General features: G+C 43.1%; 1 long non-coding RNA gene across 1 annotated transcript in view; it reads left to right on the top strand.

The window, feature by feature from the left end:
- The window catches only part of LOC112673394 (uncharacterized), a 54422-nt gene extending 39413 nt beyond the window's left edge, over positions 1-15009 (top strand). The window contains exons 3-4 of the long non-coding RNA XR_004809024.2: positions 13869-13969; positions 14596-15009. This is a non-coding gene — a long non-coding RNA (uncharacterized LOC112673394). The remainder of the gene's footprint in view (positions 1-13868; positions 13970-14595) is intronic.
- The last annotated feature ends 5980 nt before the right edge of the window (positions 15010-20989 follow it).

The raw sequence follows: 20989 nt of genomic DNA, 5'->3' as shown, positions 1-20989 counted from the left end.
TGCCTCTCTGTGGGATGAGCTAATTTCTCTCGCTCTGTTGCTTTTGCTCGTGATGCTGCAGGACTCCTGGTCCAGGAGTGACTCAGCTGATTTTCCTTCTGACATGCTTGAAGTGGTAGGGGGGGCGGGGGGTGGGGAGCAGAATGATAAGGGAGACAAGCTGGGAGCAAAGTTTGAATCTTATAGTCATGAGGAGGCCTGGCCTCATGCCCACAAGACCACGAAGAGGGCCAGAAGAGTTAGGGCCTGGTCCTGAACTGAACCCCGGAGTACAGCCAGGAAGGACCTAAGGGAGTGCAGAGTCCTCACTAAAGCCCAAGCTCTGAGACTCTCCCACCAAGCAGGCAGAGTTAGTGGTGCAAGTCCAGCTGGCAGGTAATGCAACATAAAGAGGTATTTCAGGCCCTCACAGTAAGATGGAGATAGGAACTAAGCTTCATAGAATGGTGGGGAAGGAGGGAAGCAAATCCGAGTGAGATCTAAGGCAGGAATCAGACCCGTGAGTCTGGGCACAGGCTGAGTGGGGAGGAGAGACCTCAGGATCAGAAGCCCTATCATTCATTCCCCACCTCCTGCTGCACACTGGAGATGCAGAGATGACCAAGCCTGGATCCTGCCCTAGAGGGAACCCCTGTTTGAATTTGGTGGGGAACCCAGACATATAATAAACTACAGTTAACACTGGGACACCTGGGTAGCTCTGCAGTTGAGAGTCTGCATTTGACTCAGGGTGTGATCCTGGAGTCCTGGGATTGAATCCCACATCGGGCTTCCTGCATGGAGCCTGCTTCTCCACCTGTCTATGTCTCTGCTTCTCTCTGTGTGTCTCTCATGAATAAATAAATAAAATCTTTTAAAAAACAAAACAAAACTACAGTAACAGTCAAAGCTATGGGAGAGGTCAGCACAGGGGCCGTGGAGTGCAGAGAAGGAGGACGGACTCTGCCTCTTTGGAAAGAGAGTCTAGAGATCCTTCATAGTGGAAGGAGAATCTGAGGGTCCTTCATTTTTTTTTCTGAGGGTCCTTCAAAATGGAAGGGGAGGTCTGAGGGTCCTTCATAGTAGAGGGTAAAAAACTGGAAGGTCCTTCACACTGGAGTGGAGGGTCTGGAGGTCCTTCAGAGTAGAGGCGAGTTCCTACTTGACGGACATAAAAGTATTTAGGTTTTTTAGGCGAAAAAGAGAAGCGTGTGTATTGGCATGAAGTATGTCACAGCCAAGCCTGTTGGGTACTACAGGTCATTCGATGGGACTGGTACACCAGCTGCATATGAGGATGTGACAGCAGATGTTGCAGATGTCGATGAGAGGCAGAAGAAAGGGCTGTACTCCTGGTTGTGATTCTGGTGATCCCACCTACTAGTAATATGGATTCTAACCCCACAGCTCTACCATTTAACTCAGTCAAATTACAAATCTTCCTCTTAAAGGAGAGGGGATGGCTGATATGCTGCTCCTGTTTTGTATGAGTTGCTGTCTTTTAAGCAGAGGAATCCAACTTGGGCTGGCCTCAGGGAAACAGGGAAACAGGCAAGAAGAGAAAGGAAATTGAAACTCAGTGGGCACCCCAGTGTCCAGGATTCGTCCCCAAATATGCAACATGCTAGAAAAAGGATAGTTTGACTAATGTTCAGCTACCTGTTACTTCTGCCCAATTCGTGTTCCTTCAAGAACATGAACAAGCTGGGGCTAGCCCTGCTGTGGGGTCCCAGATGTAGCAAGTCAGAGATTAGGTGATGGTTAGAAGAGCTTGGAGCCTTCTGAAAAGGCATTTGCATGATTGAGAGGAAAGAGACAGCTTTAGGTTCCAAATTCAAATTGTCCTTCCTAGCTGTGTGTTCTTGAGCAAGTTACCCAGTCTTTCTGAGCCACTGGGTCTTCAGCTGTGAGATAGGGATTATAGCACTTATGTCCAACAATACCTTTTGTTGTGAGGGTAAATGAGATAATTTATATGAAAGACTCTGACACACAGTGGATATTCTGCTTCTCCTCCATGACCCTGTCTCAAGAAGCCCAAGGAAGGGGGAAAGCGTTATTCAATATGTATAAAGGGTTAATACCTGAATATATATATATATGGGGGGGGGCTCTTTTAAATCAATAAGAGAATGGATACTCCAATACAAAAATAGGCAAAAGATAGAAGCAATTAATAAAGAGTACATTTTATTTTTTATTTTTTTAAAGATTTTATTTATTTATTCATGAGAGAACAGAGAGAGAGAGAGAGAGAGAGGCAGAGACACAGGCAGAGGGAGAAGCAGGCTCCATGCAGGGAGCCCGACGTGGGACTCGATCCCGGGACTCCAGGATCATGCCCTGGGCTGAAGGCAGGCACTTTAATGGCTGAGCCACCCAGGTGTCCCTAAAGAGTACATTTTAACGGCTATTAATCATATACAAATATAATGCCATCTACATACAAATATACAGCCATATATACGCACTTCATTAACCAAAAAAGGCAAATGGAAAAAAAAAGAGAAAAAGGCAAATGATAACAATAAGAAAAAATCATTTCCACTTAGCTTGACAAAGCTTATAAACTATTTATTCATAAACACAGTGTGCTCCCATTTATAATTTATAAACCACTTGTATTCTTTTTACATGAACTATCTATTCATACCTTTTGCCCATTTTTCTTTTTTTTAAGATTTTATTTATTTATTCATGAAAGACACACACAGAGAGAGAGAGAGAGAGAGGCAGAGACACAGGCAGAGGTAGAAGCAGGCTCCATGCCGGGAGCCCGATGTGGGACTTGATCCCGGGACTCCAGGATCAGGCCCTGGGCTGAAGGCGGCGCCAAACCGCTGAGCCACCCAGGCTGTCCTTTTTGCCCATTTTTCTGATGTAGCATTACTCTCTTCTTATTGGTTCATAAAAGCTCTTTGTATATTAGATTTTAACCTTTTTATTGCCATATGTATTGCACATACTTATCTAATTTGTTATTTGTCTTTTGACTTGTTTATGGTATTTTGATTCTACAAAATCTCCAAATGGTCAGAATCATCAATGAATGTTTACTTTTTAGCTTGGCAAAGAGGATAAAGTTTCACAATACACAGCATGGGAAAGGCTATTGCTAATAAGAGATCATTAGCTTAAGTAACATGGATTGCAACCACTTTATATTTAAATCTTTTATGGCTCACTGCTCTGACTCGAATTTTCTCATTATGTAGTGTTCCTATGGAGACTTGTCTTCCAACATAGGTGTGAGCCCAGGGAGAAAATGTAGTAATCACACAGCCTTGAGTATTCTAATCTTCTCAAAGTTGCATATCTCACTGAAAATTAATTGACTACAGTTGGGGCGTTGGGGTGGCTCAGTCAATTAAGTGTCTGACTTCTGATCTTGGCTCAGGTCTTGATCTCAAGGTCTTGAGTTGAAGTCCAGGGTGGAGCCTACATAAAGAAAAAAAAATATTAATTGACTGATCTGGTTTGTATATTGGTCTAATGAGTTTGGTTAGTGTGAGTCCACCCTAATCTCAATGCTGACAAAATCATCCTTAAGCTATATATAAGTCCAAGAGCTGGACTTTGGGTTGTGTTAATTAATCCAGAACTTTCTGAGAAATGTGAGTCTCACCATATTTTCTTGGAAATAATCTCCAACATTTCCATGGCTATGCAAGTATCTTTCTCAATAATAAGTGGTGGAGGTGAAGATGCCAGAAACCCTATAACTAATAATAATTAATAATCATGCCTATCCCCTGATTAGGTACTTTTTAGGTGCCTGGCACTATTCTTGTTACCTGTAATGGATTATTTATTTATTTATTTATTTATTTATTTATTTATTTATTTATTTATTTTTTGTAATGGACTATTTAACAGCTACAACATTCCAACATAATGTACACAACATCAATTTCTGACTTACAGGTGAAGGAAAAGAAGCCCAGGGGGACAGAGTAACTTGACCAAAGTTACAGTCAGAAAGTAATGCTGCCAATATTTGAACCCTGGACTGTCTGCTTTCCTTTGTGCTTGTGTTTGTTATAGTTGATAATGATCCTGTCTTGAAATCTCCATTTAGAGACCCTCACCATTATCAAATTATTCCACTGACTACACTAAAAATAAGTTGATAACCATTTTTCCACTAATTTCTTCATTTCTTTCTGAATTTTCAAATCTCCAACACTTACATACGCATATGAGCACCCTGTGGGTAACACATGGGAACTCCTGCCAAATCCCTCTTCCTGGGAAATATGGGCATCCATTCTTCCACTATCATCATGGCTGCTGTGTCAAATTTAAAATATAAAGGGTTTCTTGTGCATTGTCTTCCAGCCAGAAGAAGCAGCAATAGGCTGACACATTCCATATGAGGCCGTAGGCCTCCGGGAAAATGTCTTTCTCTTGGTGTTTTTTAAAGTATTGATTTGGCTCTTTATTCTCTGGATGAATATAGACCTTTAGCAGTTTCAGGTGGCTTAGTAATGTTCGGATAACTAAAATTGACCGGTCTATAAATGAATTGAGTTATTCGGAGGATATAAAAATACCGTGCCATTTTGTTTTATGTAGTGCTATTTTTATGAGAGCTAGAAAACGTTCTGTAGACAGAACAGTGGAAAACAGAAAGGGAGACAGCATTGTGCCACAGAAAGAAACAAGAGAGAGAAACCTGGAAAGAAAGAAGGGAATTAATAATTGATTATCACTTACTATTGCCAGTCAACGTACTAGATACTTCCTTTGTATCATCTTGTTTAATCTCCACAATCATCCTGAAACAGATTTATTGCATCCATTTCATGGACTAGCAAACAGGCCTGGAAAGGTTAAGTGACTTGCTCAAGGGCACACAGCTAGTTCATGCAGAGCTGGGACTTGAGTGTAGTTCTCTCAGACCCTTGGTGTGCTGGGTACAGCAAGGAAGAATAGATCACAAAACCCAAATTGAAGCCTAGCAGAGAACTGAGAAGGTCAAAGTGAAACTGACAGGAGACCACAATGATTACAATGACAGAAGAGTTTTCGCTAGCAGTTAGTTAGTGGTGTGGCCTCTGAATCTGCCCCCCTGGAGCAGGGCAGGAGCAGGTGGCTGGAGCTGGCCCTGATGGAGGTCAGGGTGAGGATGGCTGGAGGGACTCATCCAGTCAGAGAGGCTGCTGGTTCCCAGATGGCTGAGAATCTGAAAGACTGTTAAGGCAAAGAGATGATTGAGCTAGGCCTGAGATAGAGCCCTGGTCTTTCTAGGATGCAGGGGACACTAGGTTCCAGGGGATGGCTCCTCCCTTTTGGAGAAGCACTCTCCTTGTCAAAGTCTTACATCAGTAAATCAAAACTTAATCACCCTGGTATCAGTAATGCCCCAGGAACCCATCAAGATCTTTCCTGATGATCTGAGTGAGAAAGCCACAGGAAGGTTTCAATGTATTCAAAAAACACTTATAAAAAGCACACTTTCTATGTATCAGACATGACTTAAGTGATGGGGACCAAATGGTATGCCAAAATACTTTGATCCCTGCTCTTTAGAGCTAGATAGAATCTGGTGGAGGAGACAGATACTAATCTCACAATCATGTATCAAATAAATGTAAAATTGAAATTTTAACAAGTGCTTATAAGAAAAGTTACACAATACTGTCAGGTAAGGCTTCCCTAAGAAAGCAATGCCTGTATTGTGATGCGGGGAATAAGCAGAGTTAATTACTTGGAGGTAGAGTATTATATTCCAGATAAAGGAATCATTAAGTGCAAAGGTCTCTTGTTTTAAATGGTTCATCTTGGAGGATGGAGGCTTACTGCAAGATCAGGACTTTGCACACATTTTACATTCTATCTGGACATCTCTTTTCCTAACTGGAAAGATCCTTAATGGTCAACAAGTCCACATTTCATGTTGAAGATTGGACTTCTGTTCTTAAGCATAATGTACTTTTCATTTATTCATGCCTACATGCAAGTATCCATCTATCCAATCAGATCTCCAACCAAGTATCTATTTATCTGTTCATTCATTACCTATTCATATATCCACTTAATCGCCCATCATACCAATTATCAATCCATGTGTCTGTCTACCCATCTACCAGACAACCATCCATCAATCCGTGTATCTATACATCTACACACATTTTATCTCTTTATGTTTATATATCCATTTATCTATCAGCCACCTATGTATTCATCCATTTACCTACCTATCCATCTATTCATTTACCCATTCATGTATCCATTTATTCATTTATCCCTCTCCAGCATAATAAGAAATATGTTTGGTGTCTATCCCCAGCTCCTGACACAGAACTCTGAAAATGCTTGTAATTTTCTCAGTGATGGAGGTGATAGAATTGTCTTACACAGAGGTCCCAAATCCCTTGGAATTTGCTGGGTGATAAGAGCACTGTTTGTTTTAATGATGTGACTCTTGGTAAGCTCCTGAATAGCTTCAGGATGGGGACTGGTAACCAGATAGATCAAGCCATAATTGGAAGCTTGAAACTTTTGACCTCACTTCTCCCCATTCTCTGAGAAGAGGAGAGGGGCTGGAGATTGAGTTAATAATTAATCATGCCTATGTGATGAAACTTCCACAAAAATCCTTAAACCATGAGGTTTAGAGAGGCCCTGGTTTGGTGCGTCTATCCATGTACTAGAAAGCTTCTGCCCTTGAGACACTTCTAGACCTTGTGCTATGCTCTCTTCACGTGACTGTTCATTTGTATCCTTTACAATAATCTGGTAAATGTAGATAGAGTATTTCCCTGAGTTCAGTAAGCCATGATAGCAAATTCCCCAACCTGAGGAGGGGGTTGTGGGAAGCCCCAATTTGTAGCTAAGTTGAACAGAAGTGTGGGTAACCTAGGAACCTACAACTTGTGGTTGGCATCTGAAGTGGGAGGCAGTCTTATGGGAATGAGCCCTTAACCTGTGGGATCTGGGCTAACCCCAGGTAGTGTCAGAATTGTTTAATGAAAGGACAAACTGCAGACATTTGGTGTCAGAAGTGTAATGAATGGAGAAACAAGTCTTCTTTTACCTTCTTTCCAACCAACTAACCATTTATTTATGTATCCATTCACCCATTCTTCCACTCATCCATTTATCCATCTATCCGTTTGCCTCCATTTATCATCCATTCATTTAATCATCCAAGTATTTGTCCACCTTCATCCATTTATTTACCCACTGGTGTATTCATCTATTTCTATTGCTGCAGTGACCAATTACCACAAACAGTAACAGTGGTTTAAAACAACAGTGGTTTAAAACAACACAGACCATATTATACAGATGGTTTCCAACTTATGATGGTTCAACTTAAGGTTTTTCAATTTTACAATGGTGCAAAAGCAATATGCATTCAGCAGAAACCATACTCTGAATTGTGAATTTTGATCTTTTCCTGGCTAGCCATATGTTATACTATCCTCTCTCATGATGCTGGGTAGCAGCAGTGAGCACAGCTCGCAGTCAGCCATGTGATTACAAGCCATGAGAACAACCAATATACTTATAACCACTCTGCACCCATACAACCATTCTGTTTTTCACTATCAGTACAAATTCAAAAATTGCATGAGACATTCAACACTTATTATAAAATAGGCTTTGTGTTAGATGGTTTTGCCCAACTGTAGGCTAAGATAAGTATTCTGAACACATTTATTAGGCAAGACTAAGCTATGATGTTCAGTAGGTTAGGTGTATTAAACACATTTTTGACCTATGGTATTTTTTTGTTGTTGTTGTTGTTGTTAGACACAGTATTTTATTTTATTTTATTATTTTATTTTATTTTATAGATTTATTTTTTATTGGTGTTCAATTTGCCAACATATAGAATAACACCCAGTGCTCATCCCATCAAGTGCCCACCTCAGTGCCCATCACCCAGTCACCCCCACTCCCTGCCCACCTCCCCTTCCACCACCCCTAGTTCGTTTCCCAGAGTTAGGAGTCTTCAATGTTCTGTCTCCCTTTCTGATATTTCCTACCCATTTCTTCTCCTTTCCCCTCTCTATTCCCTTTCACTATTATTTATATTCCCCAAATGAATGAGACCATATAATGTTTGTCCTTCTCCAATTGACTTACTTCACTCGGCATAATACCCTCCAGTTCCATCCACGTCGAAGCAAAGGATGGGTATTTGTCGTTTCTAATGGCTGAGTAATATTCCATTGTATACATAAACCACATCTTCTTTATCCATTCATCTTTCGATGGACACCGAGGCTCCTTCCACAGTTTGGCTATTGGGGACATTGCTGCTAGAAACATCGGGGTGCAGGTGTCCCAGCGTTACATTGCATCTGTATCTTTTGGGGTATTTTCTTTTCTTTTTTTTTTTTTTTTTAATTTATGATAGTCACACACACACACACACACAGGGAGAGAGAGACAGAGGCAGAGACATAGGCAGAGGGAGAAGCAGGCTCCATGCACCGGGACCCGACATGGGATTCGATCCCGGATCTCCGGGATCGCGCCCTGGGCCAAAGGCAGGCGCCAAACCGCTGCGCCACCCAGGGATCCCTTTTGGGGTATTTTCAACTTAACAATGGGGCTATCAGGACATAACCCTGTTCTAAGTTGAGGAAGATCTGTAGTTCTAGAATTCAGAAGTCCAAAATGGGTCTCAATGGGGCAGCCCAGGAGGCTCAGCAGTTTAGTGCCGCCTTCGGCCCAGGGCCTGATCCTGGAGACCTGGGATCGAGTCCCACGTCGGGCTCCCTACATGGAGCCTGTTTCTCCCTTATGCCTGTGTCTCTGCCTCTCTCTCTCTCTCTGTGTGTGTATGTCTCATGAATAAATAAATAAAATCTTTTTTAAAAAAAAATGGGTCTCAAGGGATTAAAATTAAAATGTTGGTAGAGTTGTAGTCCTTTTGGGGAGAGTCAGTTTCCTTACCTTTTCCAGCTTCTATAGCCCACTTGCATCCCTGATCTATTGTCTCCTTCTTCAAAACAAAGATGTACACACATCTTCAAATTTACAAATCTTCAGAGTTTAAAATCAACACCTATGTGCACCTTCAAATCTCTCTCTAATTATGTACCTTCTGCCTTCCTCTTATAAAGATACTTGTGATTACATTGGGTCCATCCTGATAATCCAGGATAATCTTCCTATATCAGGGTCAGTTGATTAGCTAACTTAATTCCCCTTTGCCATGGTAATCTAACATACTCACAAATTTTAGGAATTAAGACATAGACATATTGGGGGCCATTATTCTGTTTACTGAATCATCCATCCATTTATGCTTTGATCCATCCAGTTCATTCATTAGTTCATCTTTGTGTTCATCTACCAATCCATCAGTTTGATCATCCATTCACTCATCTATTTATGTACCTATATACCCATGTATGTATGTATGTATCATCTATCAAGCTCTCCATTCATCCATCCAAACATCCAATTGTCTATTTATTTATCCATTCATCTAACTAGTCATTCACTTGCCTACCACCCATTCATCTGTCATATCAGCCATCCATCCTAATTTCATTATTCCCATTTATCCATTCAGCATCTATTCATCTACCAATCATTCATGCATCAATTTATCCACCTATTTAACCATCTATCTAATCATTCATGAGCTACCTTTATCTATCTTGCCTCTGACCTTTTAATTAAAAAAATATACCCCTTCCAGACCCCAAATACATGCATACACACGCACACACACACACACACACACGCACACATACACCAAAATTTGGACCTAATGACTAAAACAGGTCATCCTAATTTGTTCTTAACCACCTCTTTAGCTCTGATCCTAACTCCAAATGACTTGGAGTTCCTGGATCCTAAGCCTCTCTCAGTTTTGCCTGTAGTAATTTGTACTGGCTGCATGCCAATGGGTCTTCCTGTAATCTTCCTGTAATGGAGCCCTGCCTGTGTTGACTCTGTGTTGACCCTGATCTGCCCTTCTCTGGGTTATGCCCAGAAGGAGTCAAGAGAATAAGCAAACCTACAGTATATGAGTGTGTGCGTATGGAAAGTTCTGGATTAGAGCTATGTGCCTCAGGGTTTTTCTGCTCTACTACCCTTTTCCCAGTAAGGAGGTTTAAAAGAAAGTCATACTCTTCATGATATAGGTTGATTTACCCCCATGGGGAAGTGAGACAAATAGTACTAAAAACAGTTGTGATGAGATAGATGGTCAGAAAAGCATCTTGAGGGGCACCTGGGTGGTCAGTTAGTTGAGTGTATGATTTTTGATTTAAGATCAGGTCATGATCTTGGGGTTGTAGGGTTGATCCTCCTGTTGGGCTCCATGCTCAGTGAAGAGTCTGCTTCTCTCCCCCTGCCCCTGCCCCTGCTTGTGCTCTCTTTCTTTCTAAAACAAATAAATAATTCTGGAAAAAAAGGCATTTTGAAAATAAGAAAAAAAGTCATTTAAAAATCGTAAAAATTCACTGAGGAGGGCACTTGATGGGATGAGCACTGGATGTTATATGTTGGGAAATCGAACTTCAATTTTAAAAGATCTTAAAAATTGCCATTAGATAAGGACAAACTAAATCAATATGGCTCACTTTATTTTTAACAAGTTTTGTTTCCTGCTCAGACTTTTCCCCCACAGATACTACTACTAAGGTGAGAAAACATGTATTACTGAAGCAAAAGCATCCATAGAGGCAATAACTGCAACGTCACCACTCATTCACAGACACCACCATAATTTACGGTTGTCAGACGGGTGATGGTCTCTCACCACTGGCTGAGCCATAGATAAGGTTGACTGTGGGCTGTGTGATATTCCCAGCACTCAGCTAAAATGCCACTCCCTGCTCTATTGCTCAGGAGAACGTGTCAAACTACAAATGAACAGGAGTGACACTATTATAAGACTACTCCCATTTGTTTGTTTTCTAAAAGGTATCTCATTAGTGACATTTGCCACATACCTCCTGATTGGCCATGTCATGTCAAGACATGATCACTGAGGACTACGACTGAATGACTGTCAGATTCCTATACAGTTTTGTTTTTTTTTTTAAAGATTTTATTTATTTATTTATTCATAGAGAGAGATGGAGAAAGAGGCAGAGTCACAGGCAGAGGGAGAAGCAAGCTCCATGCAGGGAGCCCGACGTGGGACTTCACCCTAGGTCCCCCGGATCACACCCCAAGCTGCAGGCGACGCTAAACTGCTGCGCCACCGGGGCTGCCCTCCTATACAGTTTTACGATAAAAAAAATCCACGATGGACGCAAGTTTAAACTGGAATGAAATTGTTTGAGCAAGTCTTGGTAGATCAGCTCCTGTCCCAGAGATGCCATGAATTTGCTGAGTGAGCAGAAGTGCTGGTACATCTTCATGGAGTTCAAAACTGGCCCTTTGGGGGCACAGTCTACACTTTTTCAAAACTGTCCAAGGAAGACAGTGGAAATTATGTTGCTATTAGAGCCTAGGCCAAAAGAATATTTCAGGAATAAGTGAAGAGGGGCAGTGCTCTGGCAATTCTCTATGACCGATTGGCAGTCTGGTCTGGGAAGATATCACTTTTTAGTAGTTGGAAAATTCTAGGGCCCTGAGTCAAAAGATTTTTGAAGGCACTGACATTCCAACACTGAGACATCATCGGTTTATGAATAGGGGCTCTGGCCATCAACAAGACATGTGCAAATTATACACAAAGGGTTTATACTTTAACATCTCTTATATAAAACACTACTTGAGGGGCACCGGGGTGGCTCAGTGGTTGAGCATCTGCCTTTGGCTCAGGTCATGATCTCGGGGTCCTGGGACTCCGTCCTTCATTAGACTCCTGGTGAGGAGCCTGCTTCTCCCTCTGCCTATGCCTCTGCCTCTCTGTGTGTGTCTCTCGCGAATAAATTAAAATCTTAAAAAAAAATACACTACTTGAAATCCTCAACAATAATTCTTAGGTTTATGTCAAAGCTCTTTCACATTCTACACCTCATTTGGTCCTCACAGCAACTCTGAGAAATTGCCTAGACAGGGCATATCCCTATTTTACAGATGAAATGACTCCATCTAGAAAGTCAATGTTTGGAGATGGCAAACGGTTTTCATGCTATGAGCCATTCTTAGTTGGCGCCATTCAGGATGGGAGGGAACAATATATGGAGGTCTACCATGCTTTTCCTCAGCAAAAATGTGTTAACTAATTAATTTTAAAAACTGTAGCACTTTCTTCCTAAAGAATGAAACAGTGCTGCTTCTTTTATTGTTAATTTGCAGGTGGTAGTTTCTCTGAGCTGGTCAGTTATGCTGATTGTTAGAATTGTGTTCATAAGAAAAAGGATTCCACCACAACTTGAGGCTCGGTGAAAAGCCTCGGCTTAAGCAAGTTTTTATGGCTAAAATTATCTGTCGCTGCAGGAAAGTACACTGCTGGGTGAGAATGAAAGATTTATGGAACTGTTTCAGGGTAGAGTGACCGGTGTTTTAAAAGAAATCCTACCCAAGAACATTCAAGGTGTGACTTTTTATAAATCATGGTTACTAAAAGTGAGCACAGTCATTTGTATGTATTAACTCAAATAAAAAAAAATAAAAATAGTCGTAGTTATACATGTGTGAAAGAGCTCTGCAGCACTTTAAGAGTTAAATCAGTCAGATTAAATCATAAGAGATGGAAGCTATCTATTACCAGAAGTCACTTTAAAGGACAAAAGCTCCCTCAGGTCAAAGGCAAGAACACGGATTGACTTCAGGTGAATCAGTGGAATCAGTATGTTTCTTTTTTTTTTTTAAGATTTTATTTATTTATATATGAGACAGAGAGAGAGAGAGGCAGAGACACAGGCAGAGGGAGAAGCAGGCTCCCTGCAGGGAGCCCAATGGGCGGCAGTTGGGGGGGTGTTGAACCCAGGCCCCCAGGAGCACAACCTGAGCCAAAGCCAGATGCTCAACCACTGAGCCACCCAGGTGTCCCTGGAATCAGTATGTTTTAAAGAGAGCAAGTCAACAGAAGAGGGAAAGCCTACACAGTACAGGGGGAAATGAGGGTTGTAGAAAAAGATGTAATAATGTAATTAACAATTTATAGAACAGTTTTCATGTGCTAAGTAGTTTGAATGAATCATTTAATCCATACAACAACCCTGTTAGCGGAATCAAAAAACTTCACTAGTGGTAAATCTGGGATTTGAACCAGATCTGTTGGCCTCCAAAGCCTGTGAGCTTAACTATTCTTATCCAGTTTTTTTCCCATGGAAGGGTGCTTTTGGCAGACTGACCCCTGTCATTTGGCTACACACATTCTTTTATTTCTTCTTTGGAAGTTACCTCTACACACTATGGGTCACTGTTCAGAATCTCCTCAGTGGCAAACCACAGACACATGATTTTTGAGCTATAAGGGAGAATAGACTTCACATTGTCCACTCTCCTCCTTTTACGAATGATATCTGTAACTTTATTTTTGCAAACTGCCATGAACACCTTTCCCCCAGCTCTGGGGAATAAGGTCCATGACCCAGCAGGGGAATTCCATTTTGGTAGTAAGATGTGATTTTAAAGGAATGCAGTAGATTTTCTTATGTGATTTGTTATGGTATTCATGGTCTAATCAGAAAACAAAAAACTCTGAGAGGTTAAGACATAAGGACTTTATTTGAGGACAAACAGGCCTAGGTCTAGCACACCTATAAACTGCCTTGGAATTGTTTGCAAGGGCAACATTATTGGAAATAAACATATAGGATATTACTTTGAAGGGTGAATTTCACTGGGGTGATATGTCTTGGCATACTTCTGCTTTCCTGACCTTGACTGGGGCAGATCCTTCCATCACAGGCTCTCATGGCACCATGTACCACTCCTTTATGGCACTTACTACTGCTGTGATGTCACATTTGTTTGCACAATTATTTGACTTATGCCTGTCTTTTCCATAGACTGTATACTCTCCACAAGGGCTAAATTTGTGCTGAATTTTCTCTGTCACTGTATCCCCGGCACCTAGGACAATGCTGTGAAAGTCAGACCTAGGCATTCAGTAAGTGTTCTCTCAGTGAATGTTTTCCATTTTAAACAGCAATCTCCTTAAGTATCTTCCTAAAAGAAATGAAAACATGTGCCTACACAAAGACTTGTATATGAATGTTCCTAGTAGTAATATTCATAATGGCCCCAGAGTGGCAACAATCCAAATGTCCATCACTGGTGAGTGGATAAACAAAACATGGCATATCCATACAATGGAATACCATTCAGCTATAAAAAGGAATGGAATGGAATATCATTCAGCTATAAAAAGGAATGGAATGGAATACCATTCAGCATTCTACAACACAGATAAACCACAAAGATATTATGCTAAGTGAAATAAGACAGACACAAAAGACTACTATTACATATGTATGAAATTTCTAGAAAAGAAAAAAAACCATATAGAAGAAAGCAGATCCACGGTTCCTTGGGCCTGGGGCGTGGGAGTGAGGATTGCCTGTATATGGGAAAAAAGGACCTTTTGGAGGTGATGGAAATGTTCTAAAATTGGATTGTAATGATGGTTGCACAACTATATAAATATACTAAAAATCATCAAACCGTACATTTGCAATTGTGAACTGTATGGTATGTGAATTATGCCTCAATATAGCTGTTAAAAATGTTTTTTAGGGGGACGCCTGAGTGGCTCAGCAGTTGAGCATCTGCCTTCGACCCGGTTGTGATCCTGGAGTTCCGGAATCGAGTCCCACATTGGGCCTACTTCTCCCTCAGCCTGTGTCTCTGCCTCTCTCTCTGTGTCTCTGTGTCTCTCATGAATGAATGAATGAATGAATGAATATTTAAAAAAATAAAAAATAAAAATGTTTTTTAAAAAATCAATCTCCGGGCAGCCCTGGTGGCCCAGAGGTTTAGTGCCGCCTTTGGCCCAGGATGTGATCCTGGAGACCCTGGATCAAGTCCCACGTCAGGCTCTCTGCATGGAGTCTGCTTCTCTCTCTGCCTGTGTCTCTGCCTCTCTCTCTCTGTGTCTCTCATGAATAGGTAAATAAAATCTTTAAAATAAAATAAAAAATAAAAAATCAATCTCCCTAGTCATTTTTTCCTAACTTATGTTCTTTTTTTTTTTTTTTTCCTAACTTATGTTCTATGGAATATTATTTCTGTGGGACTTTGTACTAGAGACTGCTAGTTGAGTCTCTCAACTCTTTAGTGAGGGAACTTCATTTTTTAAAAAAGATTTTATTTATTGATGAGATAGAGAGCACACGAGAGAGCAAGTGCATGGGCACAAGCAGCAGGGAAGGGCAGAGAGAGAGGGAGAAGTGGTCTCCCCTTTCGATCCCAGGACTCTGAGGTCATGACCTGAGCCGAAGGCAGACACTTAACAAACTGAACCACCCAGGCACCCCAAGAACCTCAATTTTTAACATGGCACATAGGCAAGCAAAATAAAATCCATATTTTCCAACCTCCTTTGCAGCTCCATTTGGCCATGTGACCAAGTAGTGGCCAATGAGATGTAAGCAGAAATGATGTGTAATATTTCCAGAAAGGTTGTTTCAGGGACATGACTGAGCTCCATTTTTTTCCTTTTGCCTTTCCTTTCTTCCTTCCAAGGAAATGTGGACTGTTGCTCCAGCAGACATCTTGGACCTTGGAAACGAAAGGAAAGATGGCGGAGCAAAAATATTAAAGTTTGGATTCCTGACATACCATAGAACTGCTATGCCATTCTTGAACTGCCTGCTTCTCATATTTCTTTTATGCAGAACAAAAATAAATTTTAATTTTATTATGCCTTTTTTTCTGTTATGTGTAGCCAAATCTAATCCTAATACCAGTTTTATTTATTTATTTGAAGATTATATTTATTCATGAGAGACACAGAGAGAGAGAGAGAGAGAGAGAAAGAGAGGCAGAGACACAGGCAGAGGGAGAAGCAGGCTCCACGCAGGGAGCCCGATGTGAGACTTGATCCTGGGTCTCCAGGATCACGCCCTGGGCTGAAGGCGGCGCTAAACCGCAGAGCCACCCAGGCTGCCCCTAATACCAGTTTTAATAGGCATTTAATGAAAAGAGGGTTTTGTGGTCAAATAATTTTGAAAATCATTAAAGTTTAACAGATTTCATTAATACAAGACCTCTCAGTTTTTAATATGCTAATGAGGAATGGCAACCTTCAAGATGCACCAGAGTATACACAACTTCCCAAACCAACTTGACTCTTTTTTTTTTTTTTTAACTTTTTATTGTTAAAAAAATAGGCTCCATCCCCAATATGGGACTCAAACTCACAACCTCCAAATCAAGAATTGCATGCTCTACCAGCCGAGCCAGCCAGGTGCCTCTGAAATCTCTTGATTGGATCATCTCATGGGATGAATGACTGAGGGGCAATGGGAAATGTTGCTTTAAAAGTTTACATTTTTGGGGTAGCCCGGGTGGCTCAGCAGTTTAGGGCCTACCTTCAGCCCAAGGCCCCGGTGGCTCAGTGGTTTAGCGCCTGCCTTCAGCCCCGATGTGAGTCCCACATCGGGCTCCCTGCATGGAGCCTGCTTCTCCCTCTGCCTCTTTCTCTCTCTGTGTCTCTCATGAATAAATAAATAAAATGTTTTTAAAAAATTTACATTTTTGCTTCTTTCCAATGCATCCTTCTTCTAGGCTGATCTTTCTTAAACATAAATTTGATGATATCATATAACTGTTTAAAATCCTTGAACAGCCCGGGTGGCTCAGTGGTCGAGCGATGCCTTCAGCTCAGGGCATGATCCCGGAGTCTCTGGATCAAGTCCCACATTGACCTCCCTGAAGGGAGCCTGCTTCTCCCTCTGCTTGTGTCTCTGCCTCTCTCTTTCTTTCATGAATAAATAAATAAAATCTTAAAATTAAATAAAGTAAAATAAAATCCTTGAACAATTCCTGTAGGACAAAGTTCAAACTCCTTTATGTAATAAATAAGACCTTTTGTAATCTGGCTCTTGCCTTCTCTCTAGCCTCACCCTAGCAATCTCCTTTACACATCATGAACCATTTGCACTGTTGAGACCTGCACATGTTCTACCCATCTCCTGGACTCTGCATATGCTATCCCACTGTGAGTGGAACACTTTCTACCTGCCGCCTTGACTGGTATTCTATCCTTTAAGACCAGGCTGTTGTATTAACTCATTCACATCCATTCGTGCTTTGAGCAATTCCTACTTACATATCAGGCAACACACTGTACTTGGGTTCCAAAGCTAAATAAACATAATCCCTGCCCTAGAGGGACATCAAATCAAATGCAGTTAGACAAATACTGTATTAGTCAGAGTCTGCTAATGGCTGTAACAGACAATCCTCCCATTTCAGTGACTTGGCATTAAGACAGTTCTTTTCTCATTTACAGCACAGTCCAATTCGGGTAAGCACAGGGGTTCTGCTCCATGCAGTCAGGGACCCAGGTTCATTCCATTGCCACTTTTGGGGGCCTCGAAGTCCTCCACTGGGTATTTTGCATCTGGCCAGCAGATGAGAAAGGAGGAGTTTCGAGGCTCACACAAGAGGTTTTGGGGGATGCCTAGAAATGAGATCTGTCACTTCCGTCCAGTTTCCATTATCCAGAACTTAATCACATGGGCCTACCTGATTACAGAGAAATGTGGTTTTGCTATGAACCTCGGATGAATACATAATGGGCTGGTGAAATTAGCCTTTTCTGTAACACAGATATATAACAAGATATATAACAAGAACAGATATATAACAAGAACAATAAAGAAGCTCATGGTCTAATGGAGGAGACGGACAAGTCAACAGAGGCAGGAAGGCAGGAAAGAACATGGTCAGGCAGGATGTAACCTGTGTTTATGGAGTTACTACCAGAAAAGTTCTAGGACTGCTGGAAGTTCCGCTTCAGAGCTCCTAAGAATTGCTCTTCTGGAGCTGTCTGTAAATACCATGTGGTACAGATAGTTGTGCATCATCGCTGTCACCTCCATAACAGACTTTCAGGGCCTCTTAGTGTCAACCATCTCTTGTCCAGTCAGCCACTGTGATGTCCAGCTCTGCATGGGCTCCATTCGACTTCACGAGCTGTATCCTGACAAATCTTTGCCTCATGACCCTGCTGTAAGCCCCCTAGCACTGAGTTTTGGGACACCACAAAGCCCCACCTCTCACTTATGCATGAACTGAAGTGAATCTTTACCCAATGGGAGATGGAACTTCCTTCCTTTTCCTCTCCCATATAGGCTGTCCTAAGCCTCATGTCATGTGGCTTCTCAGAGGATAATCCTTTGAGCTGAAGCTATCAGCCACACATAGTGAGGTCAGATGAGTAACCATCCTGGTATCAGTTCTTCTTACTTCCCTACCTTCCTCCTTTTGCCTCCCATTCTGTCCTGTAGAATCAAGCTCTGTGTCCTAGAGAACTCAGGCCAAGACATCCCAATGAATGCATACTGCTAAAAGCCACTTAGCAATCAGTTTCCCCTCTAGTGCCTATTTGCAGGTCCCTGGATGCTGCAGATGTGGTTCCCCCCACCTTTTAAAAAAAAAGATTTATTTATTTATTTATTTAAGGAATCTCTACACCCAATGTGGGACTCGAACTCATGGCCCCAAGATCAAGAGTTGCATGCTCTACTGACTGAGCCAGCCAGGTGCCCCACTGCATAAGTGTTTTAAGGGTCAGATTCCACTAACCCTGTTCAGTTCTGCAGACATGACTCTGTGAAGGTCAAGCCCGCTGCCTCTCCTGAGTGTAGCCTCCAGGCCTTTGCTTGTACCTGTACATTTGTTTGTGGATCAGTTGTGTACTCCTATTGATTTCTTGTTTGGTAACATAACATCTGTATCTCTATGTTTGACTTCCTATGTGCTACAGACTTTTCTCAAGTTTAAGAACAGGAATTACTGTCTGATGAGTTTGCCTCCCTCCCGCTCCCACACCTCTCATTAATGTCTCTTTCTTCTGTGCCTTGGCACATGCATGCTGCTCCCTCGGTCTGGAGTTCCATTCCTTACCCAACTTGTTTATGTTATTTCATCTTTTGAGAGCGAAGGACATGATTTTACAAAGGGAGGGCCACTTGACTCCCATGTAGGACTCAACAAGTCTGTCTCTGATATAACTCTGCGCCCAGCCCTTTCCCAGGAACTAAAGGGCACAGACCTGAGCCCCATCAGCACTCTTGAGAGTTTTACATCCTTGATCCTGGGTTGGACTGAAGGGGTTGTGGCCATCAATTGCCTGGACCTGCCTCAGCCTCTGCAGCAGCTGGTTCAGGAGGGCAAGCATGCTGTCCCTGTGAGGCAGGGGGAACAAGTAGCTCTCTCCATACTCACTCACCAACAGCTTGGCAGGATTGAAGATCCTCAGGATCAATGTGTAAATCTCCATCTTAATCCAAACTAGATTATGAGCTCCCGGACGACAGGGATATTGTCTGCCTTTGTGTTTACAACAATACCTGGAACACAGTTGGTGCTTAATAGTTTTGTTGTTGTTGTTGTTTTTAAGGAAGGAAGAAAGAGAAGGAAGGAAGAACCATGAGGTATCTTGGACAGCCTTGAGTCAAATGAGAGAAAAGTGGACAAGTGAGGTAGACAGGGGGCAGGGGGCTGCTATCTCTGTATTTTCAAACTGGAGAAATCTCTGCAAGAAAGTCAAGAAGTGGTCCTCGGAAAGGAGTCGGGGTCACAGGACAAAAACCACAGGAACACTGGGGCTTCAAAGAAACTAAAAATATCTTCTCTCCCAGGGTACTGTAAGGTTTGGCTACATCATTACAGCTACTCCTGACAAAGTTGAGCCATGTTCATCTTCAATGTATCCAACAAACTGCTCTTGGAATCCCCAGGACTCAGATCATTCCTACTTTGAGGTAAAATGAGCCTCTACAGTCAGAATCCAGCCATTTTAATTTTATTTTTGTAAGTGAGTGCTAGAGAAGCACCCATAATAGGGGGAAGCAGGGAGTGAGGGGGACAGGTTGACTCACCCCCCGGGGAGAAGGCCAGTAACGGGATGGCATAGGTATTGGGCCTGGCAGTTGGATAACACTCCCTCCCTTGCTCCAAACATTTTCTTTATGGCATTTTCACTACTTGCCCCTTGTATTTACTTATTTGTTGTCTGTCTTTCCCCTTAGCATGCCTATTCCACGAAAGCCGGGCCTCTGTCCTATTGACCGGTATCCCCTGTCTTAGATCAATGCCTGGCGTTTAGTGGATTTTTCAAAAATTAGCTGCTAGCGAACGAATTAAAGAATATTAAACAATTAGTTGAATCTCTGCCATATGCTGGGCCCTGTCCTTGAGGATGCTACAGGGATGGTGGGGGAGATAGGCCTGAACATAAACGTACGGTAGCTCAGCACCTGATTTTTGGGAGGTAGACCCAAGGCACCACCGCAGGATCCCCGCGGCTGAAAACTCCCGGGGAGAGGAGGGGGGGGGCTTGGGAAGGATCCTCGGAGTCCCGTCGTGTGCCCGGAGCGCCAGGAAGGCAGGCGGAGCGGCAGCCGATGTGGCTGGAGGCACAGACTGAAGCTCCTCCGGCTCTTCGCGCGGCTCCTCGGCATCCTGGCCCGACCTGCGGAGCCCTTGCCTCTCCTGGCTGCCGTCTGCGGGACCTCGGCCCAAGCGGATGCCCCCCCCCCCGCCCCCCCCCCGTCGCGGGACCCCGGGCACATCCTCTCGCGCCCCGGGAGACGCCGGCCCCGGGTCCTCCGGCCCGCTAGCCCGCCACCTGCGAGACCTCCCTCCACCTGCGGGCTGAGCCCCCCGCACGCCCGCGCGCGCCCCGGGTCCCCGCCCCCTGCCTGCGGTCTGCGGCGTGCAGGACCCCGCCCCGCCCCCTCGGCCCGCAGGACCCCGGCCCCGCCCCGCCCCCGTGGCCCCGCCGCTCGGTCCCGGGGGGCGGGGCCGCGCGCCGCGGCGTCTCGGAGGCTGGGGGCGCGAGGCAGGGGGCGGGGCGGCCCCGGCGCCGGCCAATCAGCGCCGCGATCACATCCATGCAAATACGAGCACAATGGAGCGAGCCCATCACTCGCCCCTGCAAGCAAGCTTGAAATGGGCT

Source organism: Canis lupus, chromosome 24 (genome assembly GCF_003254725.2).
Source record: "Canis lupus dingo isolate Sandy chromosome 24, ASM325472v2, whole genome shotgun sequence".
NCBI classification, from domain to species: Eukaryota; Metazoa; Chordata; class Mammalia; order Carnivora; family Canidae; genus Canis; species Canis lupus.
Note: the sequence above shows the minus strand (reverse complement) of the source record. Positions and strands in the feature narration are given on the sequence as shown.